At 36.7% G+C, this 13,652-nt stretch overlaps 2 long non-coding RNA genes across 2 annotated transcripts in view; one reads left to right on the forward strand and one right to left on the reverse strand.

Annotated features, from left to right (window-relative positions):
* LOC146995592 (uncharacterized) overlaps nucleotides 1–822 on the forward strand; it is a 36,957-nt gene extending 36,135 nt beyond the window's left edge. The window contains exon 5 of the long non-coding RNA XR_015043246.1: nucleotides 501–822. This is a non-coding gene — a long non-coding RNA (uncharacterized LOC146995592). The remainder of the gene's footprint in view (nucleotides 1–500) is intronic.
* A 6,609-nt stretch (nucleotides 823–7,431) lies between these two features.
* The window catches only part of LOC146995594 (uncharacterized), a 31,155-nt gene continuing 24,934 nt past the window's right edge, over nucleotides 7,432–13,652 (reverse strand). Inside the window, exon 3 of the long non-coding RNA XR_015043168.1 lies at nucleotides 7,432–10,314. This is a non-coding gene — a long non-coding RNA (uncharacterized LOC146995594). The remainder of the gene's footprint in view (nucleotides 10,315–13,652) is intronic.

Here is a 13,652-nt window from a genome sequence, read left to right on the forward strand (position 1 = left end):
TGTTTAACAAGGCCATCCTGTTAATGGAAAAAGATAACACTACAGCGTTTGAGATTGCTGAAGCTCTCAAAAGAAATCTGATTCAACGACCCGCCCCCAATGGCTGACCCCTCAGCCGGCTTCGGCTTGACCAGAAATAAGAGTCATTTTATTATAGAGGCAACTAATAGGTGTACCACCTTTGCCTCCTATGAAGGGACGCATAATTACAACCGTACCTTCTCCTGGATTCGAACCCGGGCCCTTTAGTATCGCAGTCAGCTCCACTAACCACTATACTGTCTGGGCGCCATAGGGCGAAATTAGAGTCAATAAAATGCGTTCTTGTGTTTTCAGCTGTGGTGTTATTGGAAGTTATTCTTTCATGATGGGGTACCCAAACGTTTTTAAAATTCAGAAAAATGTGAAGGCATTCCTTATTCTATTGTTGATGCCACTGTAAGTTTTGATGCCAGAATGGCTGCATTATCTTTTTAATATTTGTATTTTTCTTCTTACAGAATTTCTCCATATGAAACTTGTTGTTCAAAGAGGAAGCTGGCTGCAGAACTCAACGGCCTCGGACTTGCTGAAAAAGCAATTTGCCAGGAACTCATACACCCTGGGAAAAATGCATAATCCTGACTACGGAGTGTTCAGAGATCGTGCGAGCTTCGCTGTTTGGATTTGTTTTCCATTGTGTTGTGTTTATGTTATTAGTAGTTTGAGATGGTAACTACTGGTTGCGCTGTGCCATACTGAGAAGAGCTGTATGAGTATTTTTGCGAAAAGCTCTAGATCTGTAAAGTATTTCTTTTGTGAAAATAAATTTTAGCAAGCTCTCATTGTTTCTGTGTGAAGTCAATCTGTTACGAACACGTATGCACGCAGCAACATTATTTAATTAATTATTCCAGATGATCAGATGTTACAAAACCATGGAAAAAGTTAAAATTTCATGTTTGCAACGTAGGAAAAGTGATAAAATAAGTAAAAATCAACTTTTACGAGTGATTCTGTTAAAAACAATTAAGCGTTAATTTCGTTTGACGTTTGAATTTAACCTTGAATGACCTTCAGTATGACCGATTTGACCTTTAAATGACTTTCAATAACCTTCAAAAGGAAATTTTTGCTAGAAACCACCAAGATTAAATTCCACTATGTTATTTCACCTATATGACCTTGACTGACCTTATATTCGATTTATTTAACCTTCAAATGACTTTTAAAAGTCTTAAAAGTACGGAAACGTGCTCAGTGACCTTGAAAATCCGTTATTCAACCTTGAAGGGCTATTCTTGAGGGTGAATTTTGTTCACCTGAGTTTAGTTTGAGCTACTTAACCTTGAATGACCTTCAAGTTGACCGATTCGACCTTCAAATGACTTTCAAAAGTTCTTCAACATACAAACTTAATAGAATCTGATGGTAAATGACCTTGAAAGGTCCGTTATTTAACCTTGAAGGGCTATTCTTGAGGGTGAATTTTGTTCACCTGAGTTTAGTTTGAGCTACTTAACCTTGAATGACCTTCACGTTGACTGATTCGACCTTCAAAAGTTCTTCAACATACAAACTTAATAGAATCTGATGGTAAATGACCTTGAAAATCCGTTATTCAACCTTCAAAATGATTTTCTGCTAAAAATCACTAAGCTTCAATTTCAATAAGGGTGTCAGTTGAGTTATTTAACCTTGAATGCCCTTCAAGTTTACCGATTCGACCTTCAAATGACTTTCAAAAGTTCTTGAACATACAAACATAATAGAATCTGATGCTAAATGACCTTGAAAATCCGTTATTCAACCTTGAAAATGATTTTCTGCTAAAAATCACTAAGCTTCAATTTCATTAAGGGTGTCAGTTGAGTTATTTAACTTTGAATGACTTTGTATTCGCTTTATTTAACCTTGAAATGACTTTGAAAATTTTCAAATTTCAAGACGTGAGGATGAGTGACCTTAGAAATCATTTCAAAAGAGCTTTTCTATTAGAAAACTAAATTTCATTAATTAAATTCATGTTATTTAAACTATTTAACCTTCAATGATTTCACATTCGAGTTATTTGACCCTGATATGACTTTCAAAAGTTTCAAGTGCGAGCGTTATGATTTCCGAAGCCCACCAGCGACTGATTAAACACTGGTAGTTCGGTCTGGGGTTCGAGTCCCGGCGAACGGGCTGGCTGCATGGTTTTTCCCATATGTAACATGAATACGAGCTAGTTTCATATGTAACATGAATACGAACTAGTTTACCTTAAAAGACCACCATGAGGCATCCCTCCTTTTCCGTGTACTGTCTTCCGTGAGATTTTCTACAAGTGATTGCTCATGTATAAAGTCATACCACTCATAGAGTCGTATCACTTATATACCACTCCTAGAGTTAGTAAATAATATGAGTGATAAGATTTGAAAAAGGAATTAAATATTTTAAGTGTCTTTTGTAGCCTAGCAATTGGCAAAAGGCAAGCTGCTGAACGAGGCCCGATAGCACAGTGGCTAGCGCATCGTGCAGCTCCGGAGTTCGATCCCCAGGCTGGACAAGGTTGACTCAGCCTTTCAACTTGAGGGAATCATCTCTTGAGTGAGTCAATAAAATGAATACGAAGTTCGCCTGGATACTAGCAGTTTTGCTGAACTCTAGTAGTTCAAAGCAGTATTTCTTCGTAAGTGGATGATCGTGAGCGATTTACGAAAATCCTCTTTCCCTCAGTCTAATCTCTTCTCTTTATCTGAAGGTGAATTACGTAATTTATAAATCAAATTTCCTGTAGTTGTAGGGAAGTGTGGGTGCGTGCGTGCGTCTCTTTTAAATAATCATGCCAGATGAACAGGAAGAAATTTTCAGTTTATTGAAGCTTATAATACACAGTAAATATACACAGTAAATTAATAGCTGTAAATAGCTCCTCGGATACTAAGCGATTTCTGCTGAGCACACAAAAAGTAAATTCGAAAACGCAATTAAAGTAAACTAAATTAAAGTAACGAAAAGTAAATTCTAAAAGTCTCTGAACTGCAACTCTCAGAGCTGATTAATAACAACCATTATACATAAGGTGTAGCACAGGTTAACAATTTAATGGCTGTCGGATTCAGAATTAAAAGATCTATCATTCTAAACAATAAATAAATATTTATATACATAACATGAGACCACAAATGGATTTCCACACAAAATGAAAAAACAAATATAAGTAATTAACGTGTTTTAGACCAAAAAATATACAATATTATAGCAATAAACAAAAACAACAAATTTAAATATTTAGAGGAATTTTGTTGCCACCATTATGAAACGTTTTCATACAAGCTGCTAGCGTTCTGTAGAAGTTCTGTATCGAACTTTACTCGTAATCCTCTATAGAATGATTCACAGATTTGAATTCTTTAGAGTCGAATCGAAAATCAGTTCCAAAATTTTATAAAATGGTATTCTATAGAAATTTGTAAAGTTTTCAATGACCAAATGAAATGATTTTCAAAATCAAATGATTATAATCAAAGTCAATTTTCAGTTTCGGATATACAATATAGAATATATAAAATTAAAAATAAAAACCGTTTTATTCATTAAGTGTTGAACCATTTTTTGAATGGAAATTCTTGCTCTTTCTTTCCTCTCTAGCTTACTGCTGTTTAGTCACATTTCAAGGTCACTTTAATGTGACCAAAGTGTACAGTACATTTATGTTTCACTTTGCGCAATTTTTTGTAAAGTACGTTTTGGTTCCAATGTCGAGCACAAATCATTATAGGCATCGACCACTACAAAGTCGGGAAACGCTGATCACTTTATTATGGAGGCACCTAAAAGTTGATGCACTGTGGCCTCCTGTGAAAAAACGGACAACTAATTATTCTTTGCCTTCTCCGGGATTCGAACCTGGAATCTTCGGTACGGCAGCCAGAGTCACTAACCACACTACCGTCTGGATGGCTTTTTTAAGTATTGCTTATATAATACAAAAATTAAATTTGTTAAAGCAAAAAAATCAATTTAAATCACAAGATTAAATTTATGCTCTTAATTATAAATTTTTAATCCCTGAAATTAAGGTTTCGTACACGAAGTTAAAATAATAAAAAAATGGTTTCAAACTCAAAACTTAGTTTTAATTTATTTAAAGTGTATTTTTATCTGAGTAGTTTTTGAAATGAAAACAATATAGGAAAAAAAATCACAACTGTTCGGCAAATTTCTAATCTCCCCTTCACGTCACATATCATTTTAAAATTTAGATTAGAAAATTCTATTCAAAAGCTAAAACTTACTAATTCAGAAGTCAAACAACAAAAATCAGCGTTATACCTACAAAACTTTCACAGGACTAGTTAATTAAGCTAAAACTTAATTTATTTTTTGAAATCTCCAAAAACATATTCTCGATTTTATAATGTTTTAAATCTTCTACAGGATGTTTTATAGAAAATTAAAATAAGGATACCTATTTAGAGATATTTAAAAATATGATCAAATTTTCTATAAAGAGCATCTGATATTTCTGGTAGAAGTTAATCAACTATTAGTTGTTTTAATAAGCATTTTATAACAAGGGTGGCCGAACTTTATATTAGTAAGAGCCGCATTTGGAATTTAGGGAATTTGGACAGCCGCAATTATATATTCTGAAAAGCCACAAATCCATATTTATATAATTTTAAAAGTAGTGAAACATTTTTATTGACAATTTGCCTTCGGCATGTAATGATGTGTCGAACACAACACGAAGTTTTGTAGTGTCTTTGTTTTCTACTTTTACACCCTGATGCAGTAAAAAATATTTTTTTCAGTTCTTAAATTCCTCCAATTCTTTCACGATATCTTTTCGTAAATGTTGAACTATCACAGTTTTGTGAAGCTTGTGGGACTTCAGATTCTTCTCGAATCTGGATCACAGTGACTGAAATCATTTCCCTGCTACTTCAGAATTATGCCGTAATTCACCTGCATGCTAGTTGCATGGCAAGGAAGCCGTATATTTGTTATCTTCCAAACTGAATCGCCCAACCGGTCATACATATGGGCACAGCCCCAGCCCACCTAGCCGACGTAGTCGGCCTTATGGTTCAAAAATAGGGCTTACCCCTCCAACAAAAAACGACAGGGCCAGCGAGCCGGCCGTGCCCCATCCATAATATGCTTAAATTCTTAAAAGTTCCAAAATTATCAACATGCCAGCAAAATTAAATCTTATTCTTTATCTAATGCAGCTCTAAGATACCAAGCCCGAGCCCCGAGTAACTAAAAAGTTAGTAAAATGAAACTAAACAAACTCAAAAATACAAGTCTGAACTGGTTGTCCAGCTTAATCTTTTTCCTTTTAAAAATCGCATTCAAACCAAACTATCAGAATAAAATTATAATTATAACTGGTTATAAACCAAAAATAATAAAGACGCCACATAATCAAACACACAGCTAAAACACAAAACTAAGAATTGTGTACTATAATCACTTTTATACCATAATTCCAATTCTTTCCTTATTAACAATATTCATTATATCTCTTGCAAACTTTTCTAAAATATTATATTTAATATCCTCTATTTTTCTTACATTGTATTGGTCCCTCACGCTCCAAGTTAAGCCACAGTATTCGACGAAGTGTTCTGCGTTACCTAGAGTATTACAATAAAGGCAATTTCATCGCCCAACCGGTATAGTGGTTATCGTCGCTGACTGCCGCGCCGAAGGCCCCGGGATCAAATCCCGGAGAAGGCATGGAGGTTTGCAAACGTACAGTGTCGGCGCCGTACGGCGGCACTTCAAATTTGCGGCGAGCCAAAATTCCTCTCGTGTGCTTTGGTGGAAAGGGAGAGGGGTGGAAGACCCTCAGGCCCGTCCCGCCCGAGGTGCTCTCCATCAAAATTGGGAGCGGACTTGACCTCAATCGCATTGTCACCAGTAAGGTGCTCAAAGCTATTGCCAATGACAGGCATATCTTGCGCTCCTTACTACAAGGAAGTTCGTGGGCTTAGATTGATGTTACTGTCAGACAAGTGAGTTACAGCAATAACAACATGGATTCTTGAAATTTTCTAAAGGTAACGTTGTGTTCTAAGCTGTATAAAAACTTATAACGTTCTTAGCTGTAGTCATATTTGTTAGAAATTCCGGAAACTTCGAATTAAGATAAACTCATGAATTCAAACTCGAATCAACTTCTAAATTCCTTTTAACTGCCGCCCAGATAGAAAAATGGTTAGTGATTCTGACTGCCGTACCGAAGGGCCGGGGTTCGAATCCCGGAGAAGGCGTGCATATAAATGGTCTGTCCCTCCATAAGAGGTAATGGTGGCCACCTATAAGTTGCCTCCGTAAATAAAATGGCCACCGCTTCATGTCTCAGTAGTGGCCAAACCTAAAATGGCTAGTGCCCGAAATAAAAAAAAAATATTTAATTTCGAGCAAATTCCGTTTGATATTAAGCGTTTCTAATGCGTTAAATATATAAATTAATGATTTTATTTAAAAAATTGTTTGATGGAATCAGTATACAATATTTCCATGCATTTATTTAATTATATTTAATTATTTTTTGTTTTTGAATAGCATTAAATTTCCTATCTAATAAGAAATAAATATTTATGTTTAATTAATCATTAATTAATCTTCATTTATTTCTCAAATGTTAAAATAATTAACTTTTAATTACGAAAAAATAATTACATTTCACATTGATTAGTTTATGTTTCCTAACAAGTTCGAAAAAGAACTGAAATAAACTAATTACTTCCTTTCGGACACTGATCAGTTTTAGTTTACCGTATATCCTATACATATTTTACTCGCATAAGAGCCACCCTGTGGATATCCCTTTTATATAAGATTCTATACGTTCGACTTTTAGAAAATATATAAGGCAGCCGATCCACTGGAACAGTTAGAATATCGGCCAGATGGCCTCGCTGACGGAATTAACTCCACACCGTGAATAGTTAATGAGTTCTATAGATAATTACAATTCTGGTAAAGGTATGACTGAGTTACAGGGATATCCCTGGTATAGTCAGCTATGTAATACATTAAGTGTAACTACGAACATTTAACATAATCACTGATATAAAAATATAAAATAATACATTAATGCAGCCAATATATGCAATTATTGAAGATCAAATTAGAGTACATGACAATAATTAAAAGATAATTGATACATATGCACTTAAGAGCCAAAATATTATGACCACCTTCTTAATAACGTGTTATGCGATCTTTGACCTGCAAAACAGCTGCAACTCGTTTTGGCATGCATATTACAAGTTCTTGGTAGATGACTGGAGACACTGTGTACCAAATATCTAAGTAGCGGTCAAGAAAAGTAGAGGTATTAACCCTTAAAGGGAGAGAAAGACTTTGTATGCAAAGGTGCAGGGACAGCTTAAATGTTTTTGTGTTTTTATGTGCTGTGTTATTCTTTTTAGTTTACTAACCTAATTATCTTTTTTTTTTTTTTTTTTTTTTTTTTTTTTTTTTGTTAAGCTCTGCTAAATTGATTTTGTTTTTTGTTTTTATTTGGACACGGCCGGCTCGCCGGCTCCTGTCGTTTGTTGTTGGAAGGGTTGCGCCTGCTTTTCTTCATAAGGTTCAACAAACCAGGCGGAAGGGCTGCGCCCGTATAAAACAAAAACAAAACAAAGTAGAGGTATTCTGATATAGTAGTGTTTGATCTTTGAGCTTCCAATGCATGATATCCCAAATGTGTTCTACGGGGTTAAGTTCCGGCTTTTTAGGGAGCCAGGACATTAAGGGGGCTCATACACCTTAAACCCCTTATGATCTTCGAATATGTGACAGTTGCAAGAATTGATATATTTTACCAATTTTAAAAGCAATTACTTCCAACGTTTTACAGCTGACTACATAATATAGCTGCTTTGGAAACTAGTAACCAGAAAGTTTGTGCAGCCACAAATATTTCTGTAATTTAATCCGCTTCGTGACAAAAAAAAACTTCGTCCTGTTTCCACCTTGCGCGCATGATATTTTAAAAATGGCTAATGGTACATACTTGAAATTTAATGAGTGAGCTAATAAGTGAGCTGTAAAACGTTGGAAGTAATTGCTTTTAAAATAAATAAGTTATCCCAATTCTTGCAATAGTCATATATTCGAAGATCTTATGAGTTTTAAGGTGTATGAGTCCCTTTAATTCATCCTTAGGCTCCTGGAACAACTCCAACACAGATCGACCCTTCTGATATGAGGCGTTAGCTTGCTAGAAGATTCAATTTCCAATTGTGAAGACAGACGCCGTGTAGAGGTGAAAATCAACGTTCATATAGTCCAAAGCTTTCATGGTCTGTTCTACCACAATTAAAGGCCCCAGAGCCGCCCTTTAGAACTTCCCGCAAAGCATAATACTGCCACCACCAGCCTGTGTATAATCTACTGTGTCTAAAGGGAGGAAGCAACTGTTCGTCTGGAAGATGGCATACCCTGACTAAGACCATCGACGTTATGAATGAGAAATCGTGATTCATCCAACCATACAACTGTATTCCACTTTTCCATGATCCAATCTCTATGTTTCTGGAACAATTGTAGGCGTAATCGACAGTGACGTTTAGTCAACAGAGGAACACGATGTGGGATGTTCTCTACACAGACCCATATCCAACAGCATCCACTGAACTGTATGTTCCGAAACACTCGCCATTTGGACCCGTAGTGTATTGGCGTATTAGTTGAGTTACCGTCTGTGCCGATTTTGTTGTACCAATCAAGACAGTTTCCGACGTCCTTTCTGCTTGATGGCGCGTGGACAACTAATACCTTCGCGTCTACTGCTGGTTTCAGTCTCATTTATCCCCTTTGCATAAATACTAACAACGGCAGATCGTGAACAACTTAGCTCAGGTTCGGAGATACTCTTTCCGAGTCTCTGGGCCATTACAAAATTCAGTTTGAAATGGCCTCTATCCAATTCGCTTTGATCAGCAGCCTTTCTCATCACTCGCAAACGTAAGTGCAAAAATAATTCCTTACTTTCCCCAACATCAATTAAACACCATTCCCACTTAATCACGTCTAAACGTCATCCAGAAGATTTCAATGAAAATTGTGGGGATGGTCATAATGTTTTGCCTCGTAAGTGTATATATATAATACTAAGTAAATAATCATACATAATCATGTAACTAATAATCATACATATTAAATAAAACAAATAACTCATGAGAAAGAAATAAGACAAAAGCAAATAAAAATAAATAGTACAGAACAAAAAATGGTAATTTAAATAAGCTGCGTTAAAAAACTCAAGTACATAATACATAATTCCTTACTTTCTCCAACATCAATTAAACACCATTCCCACTTAATCACGTCTAAACGTCATCCAGAAGATTTCAATGAAAATTGTGGGGATGGTCATAATGTTTTGCGTCGTAAGTGTATATATATAATACTAAGTAAATAATCATATATAATCATGTAACTAATAATCATACATATTAAATAAAACAAATAACTCATGAGAAAGAAATAAGACAAAAGCAAATAAAAATAAATAGTACAGAACAAAAAATGGTAATTTAAATAAGCTGCGTTAAAAAACTCAAGTACATAATAGGGGTTGCCCTGGCGACGAAGATGGCAGCTGAAGTTTACTCCAACCTGTTTCAGATATTATGTGCCATACTGACGCAGCTGCGTATGCATTTCCAAGCATACAGATTTTGTGAAGTAACTTCAGCCCTAGGCACAGATATACTTCTACGCTGGTCACCTTTTGCAGTATTTCGGCAAGCAAACGGATAATGATCAAGATCTGCTACCACCCCGCATGAGCACGGGCGGTTGGAGTTATCGGCAATTCGGAAAATTTCCCTAGTCGCCGGTTGTTGTAAGTTCCTTAAAGACGCAGGCACCTTTATGCAACTCGGCGATTGTTCCCCGCCAGTACGGAACCCATCGTAACGGTGTTCTGACATAATGATGTCGCTACCTCGACGACATCCAGGTTATAAGCTGAGCTTTACGATGGGGACTCCAAATAAAGATGCTCTAATTGTAAAGTACCAGCACACTTCGACTACAAATTATGAGGCGATACAAATTATGAGGCCCACTTATATATATGTTTAAGATGGTAATCCCGCCAGGATGATAATTACGGGATGATGGATGAAAGCTGCTTTCTCCACTTTAATGAAGCTGAGAAGGGCGCCGGCACTTTTATGCAAGTCGGTGATTATTCCTAAAGTAAAGATCTTGACGAAGGTCGCATTCTTTACCATAAGTAATGAGCTCTGCAAGGGTTCCGGCAATCCTTAGGACTTGATGAAAAACGGCTAACTTCCAAAACGTGCCAGGAGCCTGTAATCAAATCGGAGAGTATAGTATTATTACATTATATACATATGATAATATTATTAAACTATATACATATTATTACATTATTACATTAATATTTTATTATTGCATTATTGTATTACATTTGGGTTACAGTACTGTTACATTATATACATTTTATTACCGTGTTATTTTATTATATTCATATTATTGTATTATTACATTATATACATATTATTAAATTATATATTCGATTTCGCACTAAGTGAATTTAAGATTATATATATATATAATGTTTTCAGTTATTCCAACACATCGTGGGTGAATGGTGAGGTTTTTCCATTTCACGTTTTCGCAGATGGTTGACGAAGTTGGAATGATTGCACCACGGAGAAAAATGGCGACTCAGGACTTTTCACTTTTAACAGCATATCTCTATTTTATTTTAGAGCAGATGATTTTTTTTTCAGATGAAGTTATTCAAATAACACAGTAATTGAATTATTAGATACGACTGACGTTATAACGTTCCAACAAAGAAAGAGGAGCATAGCGGAGGCGTTAGCAGAACGAAGGCGAGAAGGTATCTGGGTAGGAGAACTTATGACGCAGCATTTATATGAAAGGTTATGTAACAGAGTAGCTTCTTTAAAAATGTAGAAAAACTTATGACGCAGCATTTATATGAGGAGGTTATGTAATAGGCGCGAATGTTCTAGAAGGTACTGGTCTAGGGGAAGATCCTGAATTGCAGAAAATTAATTAAAGGTTGCTGGTTCGCAAAGAGCAAAGCCATCGGTATTTTTTTATATTTTACATCTCCCCTCCCCGTCAAAAAGAGAGGCCGGGGTGAGAAAAGCATTAGTACAGGAGTAAAGCAAAAGGATGAGAAAAGACATGAAAACATCCAGGACATAGCGTAAAGAGCAAAGCCATCGTATTTTTTTTATATTTTACATATATATATGTGTGTGTGTATTAATTCATTAATATTTTATTATAGTATTATATTCGTGTTATTGTGTTGTTACATTATATAAATTTTATTATTGTATTATTATATTATATTCATACTGTTGTATTATTACATTAGCGCGTTATTGTATTGTCATATTATATAAATTTTATTACTGTACTTTTACATACATATTATTGTATCATTACATTATGGAATTATTATATTATCACACTGCACTGTAGAGACTTTAGGTAATTTTTTGAGGCCGCAGAGATTGAAAAATTAAGAACGCCTTCGCCGGGAATCGAACCACGGACCTCTGGAATACCGGCCCAACGTGTAGAACCACTACACCACGAAGGCACGCTAGGAAAGAGGGTGAAATACCTTATAGCATATATTTTTAGAACTACCTATGTTACTTAATCAGTTATCATGACTATAACTTCTCTTTTTCGCTTCTCACCAGAATGCAAATTAGCTGTTTGTGCATTTAAGCTGAGGATTTGAAATCTTGAGAGAGAGAGTATTTCTAGCATTTGCGTGTTACGAGGTTAGTTTTTCTGAAATTTAGCAGTTCGAGCCAGCTGTCATTTCGGTACTAAAAAGTAACAACTCATTTCTGTTGAGCAGACGAACACAGTCGCGTCAGGTAGCTATCCGAAATATATGAACCATTGTACAATGAAGACTATTCTACAAGGTCCGGCTATTAATTTCCAGGACTCATGGAATAACTCAGAAGAAAAAAAAGTTAAACACATAGCCATTTAATATGACTCAAAGTAATCCCCATCAGCCGTAATGCACGTCTGGGCTCGGCTGTACAAATTTCGGAAAGAAGTTTTAAAAGTCCTCTTTCGGAATGCTCTTTAATAGTGACGTTACAGTTTTCTTGATGGCTTCGACATCCTGAAATCTTGTTCCCTTCAGCGAATTTTTCAGCCTAGGAAACAGCAAAAAGTCTGCGGGTGCTAGGTCTGGAGAGTATGGTGAATGCTGCATTTCAACGACACCATGCTGGGCTAAGAATCGCCTCACAGGCAACGCAATGTGTGGGCGGGCATTGTCACGTAGCAGCAGCCAACTCCCATTTTGTTGTAAATGAGGCCTCACTCTACGAATTCGTTTTCGAAGTCGGTCAAGAACTTCTGTGTAGAACTGTCCATTGATAGTCGTGTTAGGAGGAAGAAATTCATGATGAATGAGTTCATCGCAATCGAAGAAAACGATTTACATGACCTTCATTTGGACTTTTCAAATCGAAATTTTTTCTACCGTGGTGAACTTGGAGACCGCCATTCGGAGCTTTGATGCTTGGTTTCAGTGTCATATTGATAACACCAAGACTCGTTTCCCGTGACTATCCTATCCAGGAACGCAGGGTCAGCATCAGCGTTGTCGATAAGTTCGCCACATGCGTCCAGTCTCAATTTGCTTTTGTTCGTCCCTTAAATGGTGAGGAACGAATCTGGAACAAATCTTGCGTTTGCCTGGGTCTTGCGTCAAAATTCGCCGTCCATGTCTTTTTGTCCATGTTCAGTCCATTGGCGAGTAGTCGAATAGTCAATCGAGGATCCCATTTCACCATATCCGCGAACTTTTTCAATTGCTTCCGGCGTGCGTACGGACCGCGGCCGACCTGTGTGTGGATCATCTTCGATGCTTTCGCACCCGTCCCGAAAGCGTTTAAACCATTCATAAGTTCTTGAGCGGGATACTTCAGGATACCACTTACTTCAGAATGGCGCCGATTGCACTACACATGCGCAAGAAAGCGCTCTTCAATATGCAATCATTTGGCCATCTTCCGACTTTTAGTTCTCCTACAGTTACGTCAGTCCTGGAAATAAATAGCCAGACTTTGTATGAACTTTTCCGAATTTGAAATTATATAAACACAACTTTATTTAAACGCAACACGGAAGAAGCAATTAAGATTTATCCTGACTCATCAGGTTTCTCAGAAGAAGTTTATCGGAAGGATTGAGGACTTTACCGAAACGGTAACTATTGGACTCACCAGCGGACGATAGGTAAAGCGCTGAACAATGGTAGTTCGAATCCCGGCGAACGGGCTGGTTGCATGGATGTTTTTCGTGGTTTTTCATTATGTGCAATGTGTGTACGAATCAGCTTCCCTTAGAAAGTCCTTCCCAAAGGCATTCTTCCTATTAGCGCCCGGGCCCACCAGCGGCCGAGCGGTAAAGTCGCTGAACACTGGTAGTTCGGTCCGAGGTTCGAATCCCGCAAACGGGCTGGCTGCATGGGTGTTTTCGTGGTTTTCTCCGTGTGTAACGTGTATACGAGCCAGTTTCCCTTAGAAAGCCCTCACCGAAGGCATTCCTTCCCTTAGGCAGATAGCCCTAGTGTGCTTTGCCATAATTAAATACACCACACGTAT

Source organism: Stegodyphus dumicola, chromosome 9 (genome assembly GCF_044657685.1).
Source record: "Stegodyphus dumicola isolate Sdum_Otavi_A_Nest chromosome 9, ASM4465768v1".
Lineage (NCBI taxonomy): Eukaryota > Metazoa > Arthropoda > Arachnida > Araneae > Eresidae > Stegodyphus > Stegodyphus dumicola.